General features: G+C 34.8%; 1 pseudogene; it reads right to left on the minus strand.

Moving 5' to 3' along the window:
• Positions 1 to 5,013: 5,013 nt before the first annotated feature.
• Positions 5,014 to 8,552, minus strand: LOC131051438 (UDP-glycosyltransferase 86A1-like; annotated as a pseudogene).
• Between the last annotated feature and the right edge of the window lie 12,556 nt (positions 8,553 to 21,108).

Genomic DNA, 21,108 nt, shown 5'->3' on the forward strand with positions numbered 1-21,108 from the left:
GATGGAGAAAAATGGGAGATTGGAAGTGAATGTATTGTAATCACATGTATTGTTGATAATGCATGCTTGGCCTCTCTTCATGGTGGATTTTTTTCCCACAAGGTTTTCTCCACATAAATCTTGTGTTATACAGTGCTCTTATGATGTTGATTTGTGTCTCTTTCTTGCTATCTTATGGTGATGTTATTTCTTATTCTTTATTTGTATACGTTCACATAAGAAATGGTTATTAAGCATGATATGTAGATTGATCTTTGACATCATTTAAAATATAGATCAAATAATAATTTTTCACATTAAGACAACTTATTTTTAGATTGACATATATGTTTCGTATTTTCATGTTGTAGTTGTCCAAGTCTTGTATCTCATCCTTTGAATGGTTTATTGGATATAGATTGATATTCACTATCTTTGGTATTGAGCCTACATATTTCCCATAAATAATAAAATAAATGAAGTAATAAGAATATGTGTTTGTGCATGTGAAATGCTAAAGATTGAAATAATTGAAAAGGGATATAAATATCAAATTTACATCAAAATAAATTTGATGAAAAATCATCATATTCATGAAAGTCTCTTTGGAATCCATCTATCACTTAATGATCTATTTTCTATATCAATGAATCATTTATTTCTTCTTTTAAACTGGGAAAATAAAATGAAAGATTTTTAAATAAAAGTTTAAATTTTAAATTCGAATCCCATAATCATTGAATATCCATCAAAAACTTACAAATATATCCCCTATCCATTACTCCATATTAATCAACCATTGATTTGCTCTTTTAAAATTGAAAAAATAATAATTATACACTCAATTCTTAAAATCAAACTAAACCCTTTGTATCCATCAAAACCATTTCAAATACATTCATCACCAAATATTCCATATTAATCAACCATTCATTCCCTCTTCAAAGCTTGCAAAACTAAGAAGAGGGATTTTTGATAATAAGAATGTGCTCAAAAGTCCAAAAGAAAATCAATTGTACATTTTAACTTATAATGTATAGTCTTTTCCTAAGAAAAACAATCATACAGAATCGTAGACTATTTGTTTCCTCTTCACAAATTATCATCCATCTCCATGAATTCTTAAAAAATGACTTGGCTCCATCTTTTTCTTTTTTTGTTTTATGCTTTATAGTTTTATAATTAAATGTATAATTAAGAAATTGAATACAAATATAGGCACTTATGCTTATATTTTGGATTTGAGATTTTATCTTAAGAGAGATTTGATCTTAGTGATAGAGGTTAGATGGTATAAAAGTTTGACCTTTTCTTTGTCAAATCAATATTGTACATATTTTGGGTAAGTTACTTGTTAAACATCTTTACACTACCAAGAGCATAAGGAAGAGACCTAACTTTTATACCAAATGTTTGTAGAGTCTATTTTGGGTAAGTTACTTGTTAAACATTTTTAATTAGAGAGCTCACAATAGATAATAAAAATTGTAGTTACGAACATTGAAACCATAGAGAAAATAACCTCAAATATTTACAATCTAACTTTAATTTATATAATGATCAAGGGAATTTATTAATTATTGGGCATCATATCATTTCACATAATAAGAAGGATTTACTAATCACTTAAAATCTAAGATGTTATATCAACTATGGAATAAATTAGTATACGATAAAATAAAAGATGGAATCTATTGATATAGTAGTTAAACATTAACATTTTTGTTTTACATGATTGAACATGAAGGAATGGTTACCTAACAATGAGTTTGGTATTTTGTAGATCTCAACAACCTTTAACAATATTGTGAAATTCTTTCATGTAATATAAGGGGGCTTAATAGTTGCCATAAACAAGATATAGTGTGGAATTCTTTTAGGGATCATAGGCTAAATATTCTTCTTATTTAGGAAACTAAGATGCCTAAGGAAAGGGTTGAAAAACTTTAAGTTTTTCAAGTTTTGTGAATCTCAAGGTAGTAGTTCTGATGGTGCCTCTAAGGGTGTTTCTACCCTATGGAACACTCATTTTATTCAAGGTATCCCTCTTTGTGATGATGGCAACCATGTTGCCACTTTGATTAAGCACACTAGGGATGTTTTTTCTTGTATTTTATGTAATATCTACACACCAAATAATAAGGTTTCTAGAAGGAGATTTTGGGCGAGTCTTTCTTCTTTCCGAAGAAACCACCCTAATACTTCTTGGCTTATCATGGCTTTCCGAATCTGAAAAGTTTGGAGGGTCCCAAATCCAGATGGATAGTAAACATGACCTAGTTGACTTCATTAATGACCAGTGTCTCATTGATCTAGATCTCTCAGGAGATACATATACCTTGACTAATAGAAGGGTGGGGGATGATCTTATTCAAGTTAGATTGGATCATACCCTTATTTCTACAGATTGGCTACATCTTTATTTTTGTTCCTTAAAAGCTATGTCTAGAGTTGGATCTGACCATTTTCCTATAAGTTTTACTGTTGAACCTAAAGGAGGTAGAAGAAGGTTCTCATTTAGGTTTGAAAAGATGTGGCTTTCTCATCCTAGTCTGCATAACTGTGTGAAGGATTGGTGGGATGTTAAAATTGATGGTACAACACTATTTCGTGTGGCCAAAAAGCTTAAAATTGTGAAGGAGAAGATTAGAAAATGGAATAAGGAGATGTTTGGAGACATTTTCATGTTGAAATCTGCCCTTCAGGTGGATATCAACATTATCAAAGAAAAAATCCAAAAAGAAGGCTATGTTGGTGATAATTTTGCTAGAGAGAGTGACATTGTTTCAAAATTTCATAGTATTATTTCAAGAGAGGAAATCTTCAGGAGGCAGAGATCGAGATCTTTATGGCTCAATGCTGGAGACAGAAATACTAGATTCTTTCATATCACCACTCTTAAACACAGATTTGCTAATATAATTGATCACATTATTAGTAATGGTATTAAACTAGAGCGTGAAGACAAGATTAGTGAAGATGCTATTGAATTTTTTGAGATGCTTCTCAAGGCTGATTCTATGTTTGATCTAGAAGCGCATAATTCTTTGGCAGAGTCCATTCCGAGGGTGTTGTTTGCTAATCAGAACTAGATGCCGGCTGCTATCCCCTCTAATGAGGAAATTAAGAAAGTTGTCTTCTCCTTTGACGGTAACAAAGGTCCTAGCCTGGATGGGTTCCCAATGTTTTTCTTTCAGAACTTTTGGGATATTGTTGAGAGTGGTGTTTCCAGCGTTGTCAAAGAATTCTTTGGAGCCAGATCTTTACTTAAGGAACTTAATGCCACTTTTATTGTCCTCATTCCGAAAAACAAGGGGGCTAACTCATTGGATGCTTTTCGGCCTATCAACATTCAATTCCTTTAATAAAATCATCTCTAAGGTCTTGACTTCTAGGTTGCTGAGGATCCTGCCCTTTTTTATTGCACCTCAACAAATGGTTTTGTTCCGGGGAGACAAATCTTGGACTCCATCATCACTATTCATGAGATCTCTCACTCCTTGACTGTGTCTAAGGCTCAAGGATTCTTGCTTAAGCTGGACATTGCTAAGGCTTATGAGAGGGTGGATTGGGCTTTCCTGAAGAAAATCCTTGTTGCTTTTGGCTTTTCTAATAGGGTTATTTGTCTTATTTGGCATCTTATCTCCACTATTTCTATGGCGGTCATTGTCAATGGTTCGCCTTCCCACTTCTTCAAATCTTCTTGGGGCTTAAGGTAGGGAGATCCTATTTCTTTTATTTTTTTCACTATCATGGCAAAGAGCTTAGGTAGGTTTATTTAGAAACAAGTTGTGGATGGTCTTTTGAGAGGATTGAAACCTTCTTCAACTAGTTTGATATGCTCTCATCAATACTTTTTTGATGATACTATTTTGATGGGGAGTTCTTTTGTTGGGGAACCCAGAGTCTTAATGTCAACTTTAAATCTTTATGAAAAAGCTTCGAGGCAAATGGTTAATAGAGCTAAAAGATGCATTCAAGGAGTTAGAGCAACATAAGACAACATTTTCTACTCCTTGGGGTACTTATATTTATCTAAGGATGTCATTCAAGTTGAATAACACAAGTTCAATTTTTTAGAGTGATGGACATTTCATTTTCTTCTCTCATTGATGAGATCATGGTGGTGAACTAGGATAGCCTAACTGCATAATCAAGTGACCATTACAAAAACTCGAAGCTACTTTTTTAATAGTTGTCTAGAGTACAATATTTTACTAAATCCCAAGAAATGCATATTTGCATCTCCTAAACAAAAGATTATTTGTATCTAATTATCAAAGCATAACTAATAGCTAAACCAAGAAATCTAAGTGCACCAAATCTTTCCATAGAAAGAATTGATCCACATCCTTAAAGAACATGAAGATAAACATCCTCTACTAATAGAACAAAGGATTTGAGGAAATTTTTACCACTCATAATAATAACCTAGAGCTTCCAATATGAAGACCATGTGTACCAACATCTAACATGTAGTCGATGGATAATTTATGCAATCATAAGGGATGATAATCAAATGCTTTCTTGTGTAACTACATACTTAAACCAAGGACTTAACATTAGCACTCCAAACCTCAAGAGACTATAGGGTATGACCATATTGTGAAATAAGAGCTATAGAATAACAACACAACCAAATCCAAGATCCTCCTCCCCCATCCTATGAGTACTTGCTATAATTATTTGATTGAAACAAATCAACTATTAAAATCCCTCTTAAACAAGGGTTAGAACCACAAGGAAGACAACCACCCGTAAAGAGAAATTATGCTTGCACATTAGTAACATCAAAACTTAAGAAAAAGCTTAGATATTAAATATGTAAATTCTTTTCACGTTATTGCAATAACCACTTTGACTACCACTATTTTTAAACATCATTACAGCTCAAGTATTATCTTAATTGGATCTATAGAATTGTTTTAATTGGATCTATAGAATTGTTAGCTTCACAATCTTGCAATGCCAACCACTTTATATACTCACAGTGTTAAGAAAATATGTGCCTCTTTATCAACTATACTCACACTGTTAAGAAAATATGTGCCTCTTTATCAACTTTGTAGTTTTATGAGTGAAACACCTTAATAATTTACTGTAAATGGATAGTTTTAACAAAAGAAATATTGTGTAAAAGGTATTGCTAAAAAATCAATTAGTCTGGCTTCCATTTCCTACATGGACAGTGAACTTTAAATCTTCAATGAAAGCCTCTATATTGTTTTGAGAAGATCCTCCTGCCTTCATAGCACTCCTTGCACTATCTCTTAATGCCATGATCCGGTTCTTCATCTCCTTTCCTTCTTCACTTGCCACCAATGTTCTTATAGCCCTTGATATTTCTTCTCTGTGAATCACCTTATCATCTCTGTGACCACCTCTCAATCTTAGCCCGATTTTCCATTCATCTACCATGAGCTTGCAGTTGGTATACTGTTCTGTCCAGAGAGGAAAACCCAACATTGGAACACCCAGAGCTATGGATTCAGTAACAGAGTTCCATCCACAATGTGTGAAGAAGCCACCTATTGATGGGTGCGATAATACCTGTTAAAAACATTGCTCAGAACAAAAGATGAAACACACAAAATAGAAGCAATGAATTTATAACCTAAAGTTAAAGTAATTTTTTTTTTGTTGCGTCGTGGGTATGCCCACGATCCAGTTCAGCGTCCAACTCATCTTGTTTAGGTGTTACTTACTCATCAGGAAAAAAATGTAAAATTTTAGGTTGTGGGTTATAATTATTCATATAATACCTGTAGCTGAGGCAACCATGGAACAACCAGCCCCTGGCTTTTGCAGGTCTCCATGAAGCCATCTGGTAGGCAGGTGGAGATCTCAGAAGATATTATATCTGGACGAAGCACCCACAGGAAAGGCTGCCCACTTTCTTTCAGTCCCATGGCTATCTCTTCTATCTGAGTTTTGGATAGATGAACTAAACTACCAAGGAAACATATATGACTGATTCAGAAGGTTTAGAGTCCAGCCATTCTGAGGGCTGATATTCAGTCAAGAAGCTTGTCCCCACTGTTATGTCCTTGGGATTATGGCTGTCTAGATAACTGCTTGGAAGTAGAGGACCCACAGTCAAAACTGGAGTTTCTGCATCCATTGCTTTTATTGCCTCTGTTTCAAGCTCGTAGAAAGAATTGCAGAGAACCCAGTCCGCTCGACGAGCTGATTGATATGACTTCAAGAGCATGTCAAGCACATAATCTGAATTGGGGTCTTGAAGCTGTAGAAATGATGGAAGGTCTTTACATTGTATATTTGGAACTCCAGGGATATAATCAATGTAATAATCCAACTCCTCTGCAAGAAAAGCTTCAAAGTCAAAGTAGTCAGAACTAGAACAGGGCAGGGCAGATCATGATGATGAATCACTGTGTGAGATTCAAAATGTCAATTAAAATCTTTATATACAGTTTAATTCAAAAAACTTGAACTTGATTATTCAAGTTTCTAAAATGATTCCTAAATGAATTGGATTTTTGCTCATGACACATGTTGGTGGGATGTAATCTGAAAGTCGTATGAAGCAAAAGACAGACAGGGTATACTAAATTTAGAAGGTTATTCTGTAGACTTCAAATACAACTAGTCAGCATAGCTCAGAAGAGAATACTTGTGAGAGGGAAACTGAGGAGCACATCTTATTCACTTGTAAATCAAATAAACATTAAGGGAAGAAAAACAAGGAGAACACCAAAGTATCAAACAGGGTTTTTTAGTGAGGTTGTTTTAATGTGTCAAAGAGTCAACCATTTTGTTGCAACAAAAAATAGTGCAGGATGTTTAAACTCTTTCATATGTAACATTTAAAAACAACAATAATTTCTTTTCTCCAATATATATATATGCCCTCATCTAAAGAGGATCAACAGCCAAATATTCAAAATGTTTGATTTGTACAGTATCCATTGGGATTCTATTTGAAAAAAATTCAATAATAAGATTGTCAAACTAGATAATTTTAAAATGCAGAAGTATAATGGAGCAAACAAATTCAAAAGCATTTAAATCCTTTGAAGGTACAATTGAGAGCATAAAACTCAGAGATCCAGAACTACAAAGAACTCTTGTCTGAATTCATGGACTTTGATAAAAGATAAGACTATGGATCCTTCAATTCTGAAAGTGGGTTTCTCATCCTATGAAGTGGATGGCCATAGTTTTGGCAAGAAGACCTTCACCAGTAAGGTATTACAATCCAATATTATAGTTCCAAATTCTGGCAAATTCCTAATATTGGCATACAATTTTAGCACTGTTTGTAAATACTACTTAGGCCTATCATGAGTAAAATGAGTGCCTCTAATATTCATGCATAAGGTAGGAAAGAGAACAACTCATTCTCAACTACAGCAAACGCTCTCATGGCCTTTTAAAGACTTTCCTTCAACATTAACAATATATAAGCCTGGCCTTGTATATCTGTCATTAGAATTATCAGATTTTCACAATCCATAATGATAAATCTATTGTTGCTTCTGGATTTTGTGTGACTTTATTTGCATCAACGTTTCGGATCACACTCTGTGATCCATCATCAGAATGTTTAGAGTGTGATCCGAAATATTGATGCAAATAAAGTCACACAATCAAATCCAGAAGCAGCAATAGATTTATCTGTCATTGTTCAGACTTAAAATTAAAGCTCTGACTTCATAACATCTCATACTACTAGCCTTGAGCTATTGATGGTCTGGGCTGCAAGAGAGTTCTTGAGCATAGGGCATAATTGGGCTAGAAAACATATTGAAATCATGAATGTTCATCTCAAGAGCATTCAAGTATGAGATCATCAGGACATGCTACTTGTCAATCTCCAGAGAAATATCAACAGATTGCTTACGTTCAGATTTTACTGTATTCAATACTCAATTCAGATTTTATTGTATTCAAGCCATACATACTCAATTGAGATTTTATTGTATTCAAGACATACATACTCAATACATTACACTCTGGTTTTCATCAAGTCTTACTATAATAAGTGCAAATAGAATAAACATACCAATGCCCTTAGGAGGGTAATGACCATGAGACCTCAGCAGATGAAAGTTGTGGTAGATTGAGTAGACAGCCACAGGCTGTGTCCAAAAGGAAATCCAGGGAATCCCAAATCTCTTGGTCACATCTAGTGACCAGAAAAGAAGTGTATCAGCTATAACACAGGATATGGGGGGCTCTTTCTTGTTCAGATCATTCATAAGCTCTTCTAGAGCTTCACCCATGTTATCAACAGATTGCATAAAATCATAGAATTTGGAAGATCTGTCAAAATTTAGGGGCAAACCATCTGAGATTTGAGCAGAACGAATATGTAGACCCAGTTTATGAGCTTCCAATAGAACAGGGTCACTTGAACAGGAATTTGCTTGAGTGATTTCAGCATGCCTATGATACGTTGTAACAAATGTGACAATGAGGCCTTTTGCGGCCAGAGTTTTTGATAATTGCATCATGGGAGTTACATGGCCCTGTGTTGGGTATGGAATAACCAGAGCATGAAGAGGCTTTCAATTGCCATTGCCACCCATATCTCCTACCACCAAACACCTTTCAATTGCCATTGCCACCCATAGTTCAGAAATTTAGCGCCACGACCGACGTTATTTTCATGGTGAAATTTGCCCACCCCTGTCGATTCCTATTTGTTTATGGGCCCATTTGGGTGGAACAATTGTACATTGAGAAGCAACCAATTCTATTTACTTTGTGTACAATAAAAACAACGAAAATTTGAAGATGAAAGAATATTTTCGACTTAAGGAAAATGATAACAAATTATATGTTAATTTTGTATTAATTTTATTTTTAAAATTATATGTTTTTTTCAAGTTTATTATTATTAACAAAGTAATTATATCAAAAGGTGTATTACATTTGGATGTAAAACTTCTGTAAAAAAATGCAAAAGTTATTTGAAGTATATTTGGCAGTGAGTAAATTTGTCAATTAAAAAAAAATATTTAACTTTATTTATTTATTAGATTTTATAATTTTAAAATGTAATTTTCTTTGATTTAAAAAAAAGAATTTTAATTTTCTCTATTATTATCAAATTTTATAAACTTTAAATGCAAAGTTTTTTGGTTTTTAAAGGAGGAAAAAAGCATTTCTATTTTTCTTTATTAATATTAGCTATGTTATATTTAAAAAGCATAAGAAATGAAAAAATATATATTTTTTACATATTAAATAATAAATTGTCCTTCCTAGACTTAATTAATTTTTCTAAATTCATGACCCATTCATGGGTTCCCCAAGGTTAATCCTGCTAACGACTGTCTAGATAGAGAGACGATTAAAAGGTCAAAACCAGAGAAAGGGTGGGTGAAAATAAATTTTGATGGAGCATCAAAAGGCAATCTAGGGATCTCAAGAGCGGGATGTGTGGTTTGTGATGACGAAGGAAAGGTCTTGTGTAAAGGGGCTAGAAGACTTCAAGACGACACTAATAATGAGGTGGAAGTCCAGGCAACTTTTCTTGCAGTTGATTTAGCAGCTAATTTGAAGGTGTCGAAATTACATTTAGAGGGTGATTCCCAAATTGTTGTCCAGGCTCTCGTTAAAGGACATACCCTGTGTTGGAAATTAGATAAATATATAAATATAATAAGTGAAAAACTATTTTTTTTTAATAATTATTGCATCTCACATGTGAAAAGAGAGGGAAACACTCTTGCAAGTGAGCTGTCAAATGAAGCATGTGGCCTTGAGCCAGGGGAGGTGAGGTGGTGGAATGATAGAAACGAAATTGTTGAATGGAGTTAAGACACACTCCTAAGTTGGTATGACATTAAATTCAAATCCCTTGTCAAAAGCTATTTTTTTCCTGCGCAAGTGTGAGTTAATGAGCAGTTATTGCGACATGCTCTGAAATGATGGCAATGGTGGGGAGCCATGCATTTAATGCCAATTTTGTAATGCCCACACAGATTATGAATAGACCTGGTGAGTTGGTGAAACCAACTTTAAAACTAGTTTTATCATAAATCTCTGCATTTTCTCAGAAAGCTCAGATATGGAAGCTAATTTCACCTTGGAATCTTCCAAATTGATGCTGACATTTCATGGTCATGTTTCTCGCTAAAGACCCGCTTCTTCTAAAAGCAGTTCAGTTGGTTTTAGGAGAAGAGGTGGTTGTCATTGGTCACCGCTACAGGTGCAGAGTGGACATTTACTCGCTGCTCATGATTTGGGGTCTAGAGCTAGGACACATGGTTGAAGAGGTGTGAAAGGTGCTACAGAGACTAATCCCAGAGGAATATCTGTTAAACCTGGAGTCCTTGCTGGAGTGGGCAGTGCCAGGATGGGGATTTAATCTTGCAGAAGGTATCCCAAAGGCAAATGAGGAGATGAAGGTGTGTCACTCGCGCATTCAATTTCTTTGATGACATGAGGAAGTTAAATTGCGGTTCAAGGATGATGCACATAGAGGTTGGGAAGGGCTTTTAATCTTCGTCCAGATCATGGACATAGAAGATGTGATCAGGCAGGAGGGTGGCGGGAGACCGGTGGAGATCGTGAGCCCTAAGAGGTGGATAACAAGGAGACTATTCACAGAACTAGCTAAACAGGCGGGAGATGATGTAGAAGGTGGATGGGATGGTGGGGTGGTTTCTTCGAGCCGACGAGGTGCAGCGAGCAAGAAGGCAGAAGGAAGAAGGAGGCGACAACATGCCAAAAGTGGAGACTCTCGCCGTAATTGGGTGACTGGTGAATCGAGTGCCTTGGCTGCAAGAGGCATGAAGGAGGAAGCATGAATGGGTCATTACAGGCACGATACCCATAGGTGCCAATTTTCTTTGCTCTTTTTTATCAGTTAATTTCATAGTTGAACTTTAAATTTCAATTTGAAATGCCTAATTTTTAACAAGCAATATGTAATAAGTTTTTTCATACTCTTAAGTTGCGGGGGGATGCGTGGGTGCTGGTTACTGGTTTTGAATTTTAGCTTTTGGGAGGGTGGTGATGGCAATCATGAATGTCTTGTTTAGAGAGTTTTTTGATAGTTCATTATCTTCGAAGTTGTAATGCTTTAAGTTTAATTAAATAAAAATATACATTTTACCGATTAAAAAAAAAAAAGTTTCTAAATTCATATTTAAAAATTATTTATGATAATTTTTAAAAAAATATCTTAAAAATAAAAAACATTTATTTCTATCTTTAAAAAATTTAAATTAATAATTTTTATAATAATTATTGTAAAATGATATATATTAATATTATAATTATAATTATAATATTATATTATTTTAGTAAAATATTGGGAAATTAAATTATTTTATAACTATACAATAGCACACACTTTCTTATCTTTGTCATAAAAAAAGAAAAAGAAAAAAAAATAGATAAAGAATGGATAGTTTTAAAGTTTCTAATTTATCCAGCTTTAAAATATAATTTCTATATAATTGTGCATGTTAGATCATTGTGTAGAGGACGAGATTTGCTACCCTCAAAGTGACGAACTCCAAGGGGGTAAGTGCACAAAGATGGTGGTCAGAAAAGTGGACACACCAAAAAAAAACATGAAAAACACCAAAACGCGCACGGGGTATTTCAAATTTAAAGAACCTCGTACGCATTTAGGCTCATTTTTTCGAGCCTAACCAAAGCTAAACCACGCGCGCGTTTAAAACATACTAAGCGCGTACGTGGTTTTAAGAATACTAGCCGCGTACACGGTTTAAATTATACTAACCGTGTATGTGGTTTTAAAATGCAATTCACTTACATTCGATTAGGTTTTTTAGTAGGATATATACATAAAATATAACATTTAAGTATAAGTGACAGAAATGTCATTTATACTTTAAGTTATATTTTATGTATATATTGTCAGGATGTATGAGAGTGGTTCCAAATCTCTAAGAGTTATAATGCAGATTCTAGTTTTTTGAGTATTCTTATAAATTTCAGACTTAGTCAAATTTCAGTAATCAGCATGCTCATATCAACATTATGTCTCTCATCTCTTCCCTACATTCGCCCTCTCTCTTCCTTAACCCCTACCTTTTTGTCTTTTAGGCATCTCCCTCTCTACTTTCTTCCCTCTCTTGGGTATCTCTGTGTCTCTTTGACATCTCCCTCACCCTCTTTCTCTCTTTCATATATCCCTCTCTTTCTCCCCCTCTCTCAAATATCTCTATCTCTCACAAGCTCTCCCCCTCTCTTAAGTGTGTGTCTCTCTCTCATTCTCTCCCTCTCCCTCCCCCTCCCTTTCTCTTCCTTTGTCAAGCATTTCTTTCCCTCTAACTCTCTTTCTCTCTCCCCTCTCACTCCATTTCTCTTTCTCTCAAGTCTCTTTCCTTCTCTCTATCACATCTCTGGCTATCAACCTTTATCTCTCTCTCTCTCTCTCTCTCTCTCTCTCTCTCTCTCTCTCTCTCTCTCTCTCTCTCTCTCTCTCTCCCTATCTGCCTCTATCTCTCTATCTCACTCTCCTCCTCTATCAAGTGTATATCTTTCCCACTCTCTCCCTACCTCCCCACCTCCCTTTCTATTTTTCACTCAACTCTCTCTCTCTCTCTCTCTCACTCACTCACTCACTCATTCTTTATCTCTGAAGTCTCTCCCTCTCATCCTCATTCTCTCTATCTCACTCTCTCCTTCTCTCAGGTGTCTCTCTCATTCTCTCCCTCTCCCCTCTCGCTCCCTCTCTCCCTTTCTCATTACCTCTCTTTCTCACTCTCTCACTCTCTCCCTCTCTTCACACCTCTCTCTCTCTAGTCTCTTTTTATATCCTTCCACCCCTTCCTCGCTCTCACTCAGACTCTCTCTATCTCTCACCCTCTCTTTCTCTCTCTCACCTTTCCTCCCTTCACCTCTTAGGTCTCTCTCTCTCTCTCTCATTTATCTCTTGTCTCTCCCTATTAGTCTCTATCTCACTCTCCTCCTCTCTTAGGTGTATCTCTCTCCCATTGCCTCCCTCTCCTCCCCCTCTCTCCCTCTCTAGGGTCAAAAGGTATTCTCAGAGCTCAATTGGTATCCTAGGGATCCATGCATGTGTCCTAAGGGGTCATAGGACACCATATGACCCATAACAACACATAAGAGGCCATATGGAGTCCTAAGGGGTCATAAGATACCATATGACCCCTTAGCACACCATACGACCCATAATGACACCAAATGGTATCCTAAGGGGTCATAAAACACTATATGACCTCTTAGGACACCATACGACTAATAACGACACCATATGGAGTCCTAAGGGGTCAAATAGTGTCCTAAGGAGTTGTAGGAGACCATATGACCCCTAATGACACCATATGGTGTCCTATGTGGTCATAAGGTGTCCTAGGGGTCATACAACACCATAAGACACATAACGATACCATATGGTGTCCAATGGGTCATTGGACACCATATTACCCTTAGAACACAATACGACCCCTAACAACATCTAAGGGGTCACAGGACACTATATGATCCGTTAGAATACCATAGGACCTATAATGATGCCAAATAGTGTCCTAAGGGGTCATAGAACACCATATGACCTTTTTGGGTACCATATGGTGGTGTTATGGGTTGTATGGTATCCTGAGGGGTCATATGGCATCCTATGACCCTTTAGGACACCATATGATGTCGTTATGGATCGTATGGTGTCTTAAGGGGTCATATGGTGTCCTAAGGGGTCATAGGACACCATATGACCTCTTAGGAAACAATATGACCTCTAATGACACCTAAGGGATCATATGGTGTCCTAGGAGGTCATAAAATACCATATGACCCTTTAGGACACCATACGACCCATAATGAAACCACATGGAGTCCTAAGGGATCATATGGTGTCCTAAGGGATCATAGAACACCATATGACTCGTTAGGACACCATATGACCCATAATGACATGTAAGAGGTCATATGGAGTCCTAAGGGGTCATAAGACACCATATGACCCCTTAGCACACCATACAACCCACAATGACACCAAATGGTGTCCTAAGGGGTCATAAAACACTATATGACCTCTTAGGACACCATACGACCCATAATGACACCATATGGAGTCCTAAGGGGTCGTAGGAGACCATATGACCCCTAATGACACCATATGGTGTCCTAAGTGGTCATAAGGTGTCCTAGGGGTCATACGACAACATAAGACACATAATGATACCATATGGTGTCCTAATGGGTCATATGACACCATATGACCCTTAGAACACAATACTACCCCTAACAACATCTAAGGGGTCATATGGTATCCTAAGGGGTCATAGGACACTATATGATCCCTTAGCACACCATAGGACCTATAATGATGCCAAATAGTGTCCTAAGGGGTCATAAAACACCAAATGACCCTTTAGGACACCATATGGTGTTGTTATGGGTTGTATGGTGTCCTGAGGGGTCATATGGCATCCTATGACCCCTTAGGACACCATATGGTGTTGTTATGGGTCATATGGTGTGTTAAGGGGTCATATGGTGTCCTAAGGGGTCATAGGACACCATATGACCTCTTAGGAAACAATATGACCTCTAATGACATGTAAGGGATCATATGGTATCCTAATGGGTCATAGAATACCATATGACCCTTTAGGATACCATATGACCCACAACGACACCATATGGAGTCTTAAGGGGTCATATGGTGTCCTAAGGGATCATAGAACACCATATGACCCATAACGACACCTAAGGGGTCATAATACACCATATGACCCCTTAGTACACCATACGACCCATAAATATTATCCAACCAATACATCCACATGATCCAAAGAAACCAATACGTTCATTTTCTTGAAACATTCTACTTTATATCCTATCTTTAAAAAAAAGAAATCTGACCACCTTGTCAATCTTCTTGTCACCTTATATATATGCAAACAAAAAGAAGATATATTGGAGGGAGAGGAAGAGAGAGAAGAGAGAGAGAGAGAGAGAGAGAGAGAGAGAGAGAGCTTGTACGCGCTTGAGAGGGGGAGAGAGGGAGACAATACACATACATACACACATATGTGTGTATATATATTTCATATATTATATATTATTTTATACATATATATATATATTATATATTTTTTATTTTTTATATTATATATATATAGCATATTATACACACTCCCAAAATTTAAACAAACTTAGCCCGTATGCACTATTTATAGTAAAAATAGTGCGTACGTGCTTTTTCTAGTACAAATAGCGCGTACACACTTTTTATAGTTAAGATAGAACATACACGCTTCTTACACCATAAGTACCTCATATGCGCTTTTTATACCATAGGTACCCTGTACGCACTTTTGTCTATTTAGGCTTGGAAATAGGCCTGGATGACAAAGCTATGATTTGGAAGTTTGATTTCCCACCATTTCCCTCCTTTTTGGCATGTTTTATTTTATCAACTTGGTTTCTTGACTTTTTCATCATCAGGTTTACACATCATCAAGTGGGTATTTCTAAAATTTCCACCATATTTTCATCCATCTTCTGAGATTTCTAACCATATAGTTTTTTTAAAATTTGAGCAACAATAACATATTATTATTGAATTTCTTTTACCAGTGTCTCCATAGTTCTCATAGACATACGTGCACCATTTTTTTAATAACTTTTGATATAATTATCCAAATTTAAAAAAAAAAAATTATTGTAGTGATCTTGATTCTTTACAATTTAAAAAAAAAAAAAGCATTTTCGATTTTTTTAGTGCAACTTATGCTTTGTGCATGAATAGGTACCTAATTTTTAGGATGTGCTTGATCGGAAAAATCATAAAAAAAAAAATACTCAACAAAAAATTACAAAAAAATACACATCTTCTAGTGCTTACTCTTAACTATCTTTCTGCAAAAGGATTTGTCAAAATACTAAATCTAAATATGACTTTTTTGATGTGCACGTCAGACACTATGTTATGTTTTTTTTGAAAAAATCAGGGTCTGTTTTTCATACGCAAAGGATTTGACCTCCTTAATCTTATCCAATTTTGAAAATTTTTAGTAGTTTGGAAACTAGATTTAGAGTACTACAATATTTTTTCTTTGATTATCTTCATATCTTGAGTGGATGACTTTCAAATTTTGCCTCCAAGTTCAAGTTCACCTAATTTCAGAAAAAAAGTGTCCACTTATACCCCCCTTTTTGACCACCATCTTTGTGCACTTACCCAACGAACAAATTGAAATTCGCTCTACTTCACTTAAACTAGCACTAAAGGTAAGTCAAGGGATGCAAAGTACAAAACTAAACAACTAAGGCCAGAGTGACCCCTGAAACAGGCTTTGCTAAGTCTCTTTTCTCAAGATGAACATGTAGAACTAGGACACTAGTGCGACATGCTAACGTCCTGTACAGATAGAGTACAAAGACCATACAATGAACATGGTTGTGATAATATAATTAAAATAATGATACTGTGATAAATAAAATAATAGGGATGGAATGCGAACAATTAAAAGAAGACAAGAAAAGATGAGGGAAGCTTACAATTGGTCCATGGTTGAAGCCTCCCGCAAGATAATCTCCTTCCCTCAATCACAAACCTACACATAGACAAAAGGGAAAATGTCAGGGGTTGTGTTTAGAGGTCTACCTCAGTCAGACCCCTGTTTAAGTGTTTCCACCTCCACAGACAAACCAAATAATAACCACGAGTGAAAGAAAAATGACAAAGATAAAGATGGATAAATAAGACAATGAATATGCTAAGGAGAAAACAATGGATATGATATTATGAAACTTGAATGAGAAGAGGGAGAGAAATTCCCTTCAAGACCTAAGAAATTGACACTTGAAGGAGTGAAGTCCAACACCCAAAAGTCCTTAAAGCTATGAAAATGGTGGATAATGAATGCTAGAACAACCTGTGAGAGATGTTAAAGATATGCCGAGAGCTTCAAAATTTTGCCAAATGATCAAGAAGTGAAAAATCATCTCAAATGAATGAGATATAGCTCCCTAGGAAGAATGGTCAACATGATCAAGAAAAGGTCAGAGTCTAAGATGACAAGGCAATCCATGTGGGTAAAAGACAAATAGATGATGAATGACCCCAATCGGCTTAAAGAAAAGACACTTATGTGACGTGGAATTGCATGGGGTACAATTTATGATGTTACACATTGCTAAACTTGTTTCTTGTAAAACAAAGAGGAATAACGCATTGCTAGACTTGTTTCTCATAAAACACAACATGAGGGTTTATTGCTTTAGGAAGAACAGAGGGTGGCCATTGTTCTATGAAGTTCCCTTTTAAAAAACATAGGAGTATCATTTGTTTGTTTTATTTTATTATTTTATTTTATTTTTGTGCAGTTAACATGTCAAAGGCCCAATAGATCTCACCAATTGTCTTTTTTTATTATAATTACAACTTACAAGTTTGAGAAAAATGAGTTGTATTCACCTTCTCAAAAATGATAGGAATATTGAGAGAATGATTTCTATCCTTAGATATTTTTTTTATATTATTTTTGGCAAGGTGGCAATGCCACTTGATATATTTTATTAATAATATATAATTTTTACAATATATTTAAAAACTGGTTCAAACTGAGCTCCTAGAGAAAAGAACCAGCAAGAAAAACTTCGGTCATTGCTCATCAACATGACTATAGAAGAGAAGCAGTGAACAATCCTCTAGTCGGAGCTAGTTACAAAATAGAGATCAACAAAGGAGCATGCAAGCTCATTTACAAATAGGAGCATGCAAGCTCATTTTACTGAATAGGAGCATGCAAGCTTATTTACAAAATAAGGACATGAAAAAGAAATAACATAGGCTGCCCAGTGAATGAAGAAGAGAGCTCCAAAAAGCAAGAGGACTAAACTAGCATCGAAGGACAAATCCATCTTCATGGGATATCTTGAAGGCCCTGCAACAAAGAACTCTTGCAACCAAAATTGACATGCCCCTGCACCAAAAAATACCTGCAACCAAAATATATATATATATATATATATATATATATATATATATATATATATATATATATATATATATATATATATATATATATATATATATATATATATATATATATATATATATATATATATACTATAGAACACACATAATTTACAAGAAACACCAACTCATATAAATGAGAAATCATATAATAAGAAAGATTAAATACTCGACTCTCTACAGGCTATAATTAACAGGTTTGGGAAGCTCATAAAATCACATCCCAATCGAGAGGAATCAATAATAGTTTTGTCACAACCCATATTAGCGAGGCGATTAGCCAATGCATTACCTTCACGATAAACATGTGAGATGATGAGGTGCTCAAACGTATCAAGAAGAGTCCATATTTGTTCAAGAATATACCAGAAATGCCAATTATCAGCTTTTCTTGCCTTGCAAGCATTAATGACAATAGCTGAATCACCTTCAATATGAAGGTATTTGAAATTCAAATCCTTAGCCATAACAAGACCTTCTAAAAGAGAACAAGCCTTGTCCATATTATTTGTGCTAGAAGAAATTGGCATAGCTTTTAATGCTAATAAAGAACCCAAATGATCACGAAAAACTATCCCTATTCCTGAATCACCAGGATTTCCACGGGAGGATCCATCAAAATTCAATTTATAAAAAGGGGCATTAGGAGGATGCCATTCTATGGAATTTTTGTCTACAGGTGTTTTCCGAATCCTTGGAAAGGCGGGTGATACAAGAATAATGACACTTTTCCAAGAAGAAATCATAAAATTGTCCCAGGAAGAGAACTCTGAATTCATATTAAAATATTTTTGAACATGAGCATTAACTTGCTCAATAATACTTCTTTCCAAAATCCCGAGAACAACAGATAAATCCGATGAGTCACATCTAAAAATGCGCTTGTTTCTTTCCCACCGAATGGCCCATATGACTAAAGAGGGAATTATAAACCACAAACAAGCAAATAGAGAAGACGAATACAAAACTAGTCAAGATTGAAACATGTCCCATAAAGATAAAGGCAAAGGGAATGAAAGAGATAACTTTTGGAGGACAAAATGCCAACAACTACTCTCAAACTCACAATGAAGAAAAAGATGATTGACATCTTCAATAGCTTTACCACATAAGACACAAGAAAAGGAGACTGCAATATTAAATTTGACTAAATGATCACTACTCAAAATTCTATTTTGCAGCGTGAGCCAGGAAAAAATACTAGCTTTAGGTAATACTGAATTATTACAATAGAACAAAAAGGCACGATGAGGAGCATTTGATTGGCCATTTGTTGAACAACAAAATATCCTTCTTTAACAGAGTAGTTTCCCGATTTAGAAGGGCATCAAATAAATTGATCTTTGGTGTTAGAAAGGAAAGCCACCTGGTCTTGCAAAACAGATTTAAAATATTGAATTTCCTGCAAAGACAATGGAAGAGTAGAGGGATCCTTCCATGAGACCTTGTGAGAAAATAGATATTTTATTATCATTCAAAATTGCATTTCTGAAGACTAGTGCAATTTCATTTGTTTGTGATGATCTTTGATGAAAGATGGTAACCGAAACTTGTTTTAATTTAATTGCATAGAACTACATTGATTCCTCTGTGTTTCATATAGTCATGTGTATTATAGTATATCTTGCAAGCGAAGTTTCCTTAGGAAAGAGGTAAATTTCATTTGATTTTAATTTGTCTTATATATTATCTTTTGAATTAAGGTTGGAGGTTCGCAATGCAATCTAGACAACGACATTTTTTATTGACTAAATTATTCAATCATAATCTTTAATCAAGTCTTTGTCTATGTATAGTTGCAGAAAATATCACCTTCTTAGAAACTCTAAAAATTAATTAAGTCTTGTTATACTTATGATTATGGATTGATTGAAAAAATTGGATGAAAATTTTGATTTTGTAGATGTAATTGGTAATAATCTTGATTTTGTAGATGTAATTGGTAGTTTCTTGATTTCGTAGATATAACTAAAGATAATGTTGATTTTATAAATGTAATTGATAATGATCACTTTCATCTAGAGAACAAGAAATGTAACTTTCTACACAAGAAAAACATATAAAAATATACAAATTTTTTTGGTAAATTTATGGTAAAATATCCATTCAATAGAATATTAATTCTCCTATTAAAAAAAATTGTTGATTCTTAAAAAAAATGAAATTATTTTAATTAGAAAGCTTATCTTCATATCAATGCTAAAAAATAATGAAGAGTTTTCAATTCTCAATTCCATGATGTTTTTAAAATTTACTTAAAAGAGTAAGATTATGTCAAAACTATTTTTCATATTTATAAATATCAATATAGTATCAAAATTGTTACTTTTAAATTATCTATTTGTTTCCTTTACATTAAATTCTCAATTTCATGATGTTTCTATAATTTAACTATTTAAAATAAATTAAGATTATTTATTAAAATTATCTTTTTACATTTATAAATATGAAGATAGTAATAAAACTATTATTTTGAAAAAATATATGAAAGATTTTTTTTTGATGTTAAAAGCAACAAAAACTAGGTGATGGCCCAAGATACAAATCCCAACAACAAAAACCAAAACACTAGTAACAACACATTAACAACATATTAACCGCTCGCTACCAATAAAACAAAGAACTAACATCAAGAAAAATAACAGTAAAGTAACCCAAGAGCTTCGGGATAACAATCATAAAAACATGATTAAACTAATAGTAAATATAGAAGTATTAAATGTCCTAGCCCAAAAAAGGCAAAAACTAAGATTAAAGACAGGGGCGAAGCCCTAATGGTTCTTGTTGATTCTGTAACCAGCTTGCTAAAAGACATTTGTCTAGTCCTCAGTCAGGAACTTATAGAGTTCCCCATGACTTTCCTTGTTTTTCTCCATTTGACCTACCATGTTTTGTTGAAGCAGACAAAGTGTAGTTGCAGAGCTATGCATATCCCTGAGCCCGAATCTTGAGACAAAGCCCATTTTTCTCTTGATGTCAGCCATCCTCTCGTTGGTCTTGTCAAGTTTTTCTTTTAACTCCACACATGTAGAATAGGTCCCTCCCCTATCTTGGTGGTAGGTCCATTCTGGATTTTTCGCTACATCCTCTTCCTTGTCAGACATCTCTCTTGTGTTAGGTCAAGAAAGCCCTCTCTGGCCAAATCCGAGACATGGGTAGAACTATTACCA

The sequence above is a fragment of the Cryptomeria japonica genome, chromosome 5 (genome assembly GCF_030272615.1).
Source record: "Cryptomeria japonica chromosome 5, Sugi_1.0, whole genome shotgun sequence".
In the NCBI taxonomy this organism is placed as follows: domain Eukaryota; kingdom Viridiplantae; phylum Streptophyta; class Pinopsida; order Cupressales; family Cupressaceae; genus Cryptomeria; species Cryptomeria japonica.